At 44.9% G+C, this 5168-nt stretch overlaps 1 protein-coding gene across 3 annotated transcripts in view; it reads right to left on the bottom strand.

The window, feature by feature from the left end:
• Window positions 1-2627: 2627 nt before the first annotated feature.
• LOC110514195 (lysyl oxidase homolog 4) overlaps window positions 2628-5168 on the bottom strand; it is a 41644-nt gene continuing 39103 nt past the window's right edge. For all 3 annotated transcript variants that reach the window (XM_090195333.1, XM_090195334.1, XM_036947988.2), the window contains one exon: window positions 2628-5168. This exon is cut by the window's right edge and continues 289 nt beyond it. The gene's annotated coding sequence lies outside the window, so the exon portion shown is untranslated.

The following is a 5168-nucleotide window of genomic DNA, read 5'->3' on the forward strand; positions in this document are numbered from 1 at the left end:
TCCTTGCTGCTTCCCTCTTGCTCCTTGCTGCTTCTCTCTCTCTCCTTGCTGCTTCTCTCTTGCTCCTTGCAGCTTCTCTCTCTCTCCTTGCTGCATCTCTCTCTCTCCTTGCTTCTTCTCTCTCTCTCCTTGCTGCTTCTCTCTCTATCCTTGCTGCTTCTCTCTTGCTCCTTGCTGCTTCTCTCTTGCTCCTTGCTGCTTTTCTCTCTCTCCTTGCTGCTTCTCTCTCTCTCCTTGCTGCTTCTCTCTTGCTCCTTGCAGCTTCTCTCTCTCTCCTTGCTGCATCTCTCTCTCTCCTTGCTTCTTCTCTCTCTCTCCTTGCTGTTTCTCTCTCTCTCCTTGCTGCTTCTCTCTTGCTCCTTGCTGCTTCTCTCTTGCTCCTTGCTGCATCTCTCTCTCTCCTTGCTGTTTCTCTCTCTCTCTTTGCTGTTTCTCTCTCTCTCCTTGCTGCTTCTCTCTTGCTCCTTGCTGCTTTTCTCTCTCTCCTTGCTGCTTCTCTCTCTCTCCTTGCTGCTTCTCTCTTGCTCCTTGCAGCTTCTCTCTCTCTCCTTGCTGCATCTCTCTCTCTCCTTGCTTCTTCTCTCTCTCTCCTTGCTGTTTCTCTCTCTCTCCTTGCTGCTTCTCTCTTGCTCCTTGCTGCTTCTCTCTTGCTCCTTGCTGCATCTCTCTCTCCTTGCTGTTTCTCTCTCTCTCCTTGCTGTTTCTCTCTCTATCCTTGCTGTTTCTCTCTCTATCCTTGCTGCTTCTCTCTTGCTCCTTGCTGCTTCTCTCTCTCTCCTTGCTGTTTCTCTCTCTCTCCTTGCTGTTTCTCTCTCTCTCCTTGCTGCCTGTCTGTTTGTGCATATTTTGTTTGAGTTGGGAGCAATTCCATTCCAACTCCTGTCATTGGTTGAACATTGCCACCCAACCCTGCCACCCACCCAACCCACCCAACCCACCCACCCACCCAACCCTGCCACGCACCCACCCAGCCTAAACACCCAGCCACCCAACCCTGCCACCCACCCAACCCACCCAGCCACACACCCACCCAACCCTGCCACCCACCCAACCCACCCAGCCACACACCCACCCAACCCTGCCACACACCCACCCAGCCCTGCCACCCACCCAACCCAGCCACCCACCCAGCCCCCCACCCAGCCCTGCCACCCACCCAACCCAGCCACCCACCCAACCCTGCCACCCACCCAACCCAGCCACCCACCCAGCCCTGCCACCCACCCAACCCAGCCACCCACCCAGCCCTGCCACCCACCCAACCCTGCCACCCACCCAGCCCTGCCATAGCGTGATGTGAGATCTGTGGTCAGACCATGATAATATCAGAGCTTCAGGCTTTATGAGGTAACGTGCCGCGGGGGCTACAAGCTTGGCGATCGCACACTAACCACAATGTGCCAGTCTAACAGGCACTCCAGCCGGGCTGCTTAGGACTTGTCCCGTTCCACACTTTCATCTTCAGTCTTGAGAACCACAGACACATATGTGGTGGAGGTCTTTATAGGGAGAGATGCCAGCTGTCATGCCAACCCAATGCCCACGTGTCATGGCGTGGAGGTTGGTAGGTTGGAACACAGTAGTTACCAAGCAACCGTTTAACCGCAGTGTCAACCATGTGTTTAAGACTGGAGGAAGGAAGAGGAAGAGGTCCCAAATGGCACCCTATTCCCTGTGGTGTGCACTACCTTTAACCAGTGCCCATGTAGTGTAGTGCACTATATAGGGAATAGGGTGTGATTTTGGACCCGACCAGGGAGTCAGGACGTTTCTGGTGAGAGATCCCTAATACTGCTAAGAGGAGGATTTGTGTATGTAAAGTATTTAACCTGTAATGTCTTTTTTCGTTATGTGTCGGACCCCAGTGAGACCAGCTGTCGCCATGGGGATCCTAATCAATCACCTTGAAGAGAGGAGGTGATGGGGGAGACTGGGAGGAGAGGGAATAGGAGGAGGGAAAGAGAAAGCAATAGGAAGCAGAGGAAGTTGAAACGGACTCAAGTTGCTCTGCCAGTCTATATCCTCTGTGATGCTTCTCCAATGAATGTAATGACCAGGGTCATATTCATTAGTGCATAACGTTTTGCAACGGAAGTCAACGATGTAGATTCCGCATTGGACAAGTTCAGTTTGCGCCTCGCTGTTTCGGGCCTGTTGAATGAACATGCAGCAGATCTGGGGCTTGTTGAATATACGGTAGGCCTGATATGTATTCTAAGCCTCTGGCGGTTGTTTATTTGAATGTGACCTAAATACGCCTTTTCTGACTACAGCATTACAGCTATAGTTAGACACGGACTAAAACTTAAACACACTCATCTCAGCACGCCGCAGCTAAAATAGGCAGCATATTGAGTACATGCCCTAATTGGTTGGGTAAAAGAGGACGTGTGTGTGTGTGTGTGTGTGTGTGTGTGTCTGAGGCTGGAAACGGCAGTAAAGCCTCTAGGTTCCCTAGGTCAGGATGGAGGTCATGGCTCTATATTCACACTGTTCTTTTTGAATGAATGAATGAGAGGTTTCTCATGGTTTAATCATGAGGAGTTTAAATGTACATTCTATAGCTAATGATAGTATGAATCATCAAATGCTATACACTCAAATGACCAGGTACCAAAAGAGCCATATCGTTTGGAAATCTGACGTTTATTGTTCTCTACCATTGCCAAGTATCAGGTGCAGTACTTATTAGGTACAACCATAGTGCATCCCAAATGTCACCCTATCCCCAAAACATAGAGCACTACTTTTAACCAGAGCTCTACTGGTCACTATAATATACCTGTATGATGAGGTTCACTGGTGTTAAAACAGACTGATGACAGCAACTACAGAATTTATCCTAATAAAACATAAACAAAACTAGAGTTGCACATTTCTTTAAAAAATCTGGTAACTTTTCCAAAATTCCCAGTTGTAAGATTCCTATATTTCCCAGATGTCCTGCTTATTACTTCCTGATTCCAGGAATCTTCCAACCGGGGTTGCTGGAACACCTGGGACTCGTGGGAAAGTTACCTTATGAAAAACACAACTACAAAAAGGGACAAAACGTTTTAAGTCAAAAGTACATCATATTAAAGTATAAATTACAAACCTACAGGACGATATTCTAGAAGGTCATATAAAACTACATTTGCAATACATTACTATATTTATTTTTTTAAAGGCTAAACGTTAGCACCATGAAAATACTTGTCAATGTAATTTTCATATAACAAAAAACACACCACTTTTTTTTTTTTTTACAGCGAATACTGCATTTGTATTGCATAAATACTGCATTTGTATTGCATAAATACTGCATTTGTGAAGTAGATATATGAAAGCACATGAAGGCCAGTTTTTAAAGGAAGTAGGGGGATCTGATTTGATGATGGATGGACAACAGGCAAGAGGACGAGAGAAATCTACCAAGGCCCGGTTTCCCAAAAACATCTCAAGGATCCCATGGTTCTAGGATAAACTTAGCCTCAGGATGCTTTTGGGGAACCGGGCCCTGATCAATTACCAAGGCTGTGGCCAGACAGGAAGTTTATGTGAGGAAAACTATGGCTTTGAGCCAATGGTTTTTCAATGGAGGGCTTTCGTTGATGGAAAATGGACAACGGAGATGATCGTCTTTCGAAAGAAAACACACAAGATGACAGACTTTGTGCGTATGAAACTCCTCCGGAAATAGTTGACTTGAGTTGAACTTTCGACTGACAAAAACATACAATAATAAATGCGAATCCAATTTCATCCGTTTCCATGCGTCTGTTATACTATCTTATAAGATCGTGACTGAGATTGAGAAGACAAAAGACAACTTAAAGGTAGACTCAGCTATATAACATACACAGACATAAACACAGACATAAACACAGACATGAACACAGACATAAACACAGACATAAACACAGACATACACACCGACATACACACCGACATAAACACAGACATAAACACAGACATAAACACAGACATAAACACAGACATAAACACAGACATGAACACAGACATGAACACAGACATAAACACAGACATAAACACAGACATAAACACAGACATAAACACAGACATAAACACAGACATAAACACAGACATAAACAGAATTCAAAATGTCTGCCAGCAGGGAGACACCCTTGTTGTTCAACAAGGCCCTACGTCTTATCTAACTGTGCTGTTGAAGTATAGACACCTGAATTACCTGGTGAACTTGGTCTCCGGCAGGTAAATCTGCTTTTTATTTTTAATGCACCGTACTGGAACCAAATTCCAAATCCATTTCATCTTGACGTTCTGGTGCCGTTCAGGCAGTTTAATATTGATTGGGGTTTTATATGTGGATGAATGAGACAGTTTTTCTCTGTGATTTGTGATGTTTTTATTTGTGCTTCACATGACTGTGTTTCTGTATTCTAATGTGTATATATACGTATGTTGTGTTTAGTGTGTATATTTATGTTGTATCATTTGGTATGTATGACAATGCCACCTTACTAAGGGAACCTTTTAGACAAGGTAGCTTTGCCCCATTGTCACTAAATAGGTACAACCATCTTATACAATATATATGACAACCGTTTGTGATTTGATAAACATACATGTAATACTCATGTACCTTAGTGTAACCTTCCTACATATCACAGGAGGCTGGTGAGGGGAGGACGGCTCGTAACAGTGGCTGGAATGGAGTGAATGGGATGGTATTAAACACATGGAAACCATGGAAACCATGTGTTTGATTCCGTTCCATTTAATTCATTTGCAGCCATTACTATCAGCCCATCCTCCCCAATTAAGATGCCACCAGCCTCCCGTGCTACATGACCGTAGTATGTCTGAATCTTAGGGAACTATCTTGTTGTTTTTCCGGCATTTCCAATCTGTAAATAACTCCATGTTGCTCATCATTTTTTGTTTCAAGACAAGCATCTCTACTTTAATCTAAATCCTGTTACCATGGTGACACCTGACACATGTGACAGCTTGATATGGTCCAATTCCAACTGAGAAACGTGTCACAACTACCCATAAGTCCTGTCTGTCTATACTCTCTCTCTCTCTCTCTCTCTCTCTCTCTCTCTCTCTCTCTCTCTCAGAGATATGGTTAGTGATGGGGAAGGTGCGATAATTGCTTGATGTTCAGGTGATTCTTTCTTTGACAATTCCCCCCTTCCCTC

The sequence above is a fragment of the Oncorhynchus mykiss genome, chromosome 13 (genome assembly GCF_057628025.1).
Source record: "Oncorhynchus mykiss isolate SJ-2025 chromosome 13, ASM5762802v1, whole genome shotgun sequence".
Taxonomy (NCBI): Eukaryota; Metazoa; Chordata; class Actinopteri; order Salmoniformes; family Salmonidae; genus Oncorhynchus; species Oncorhynchus mykiss.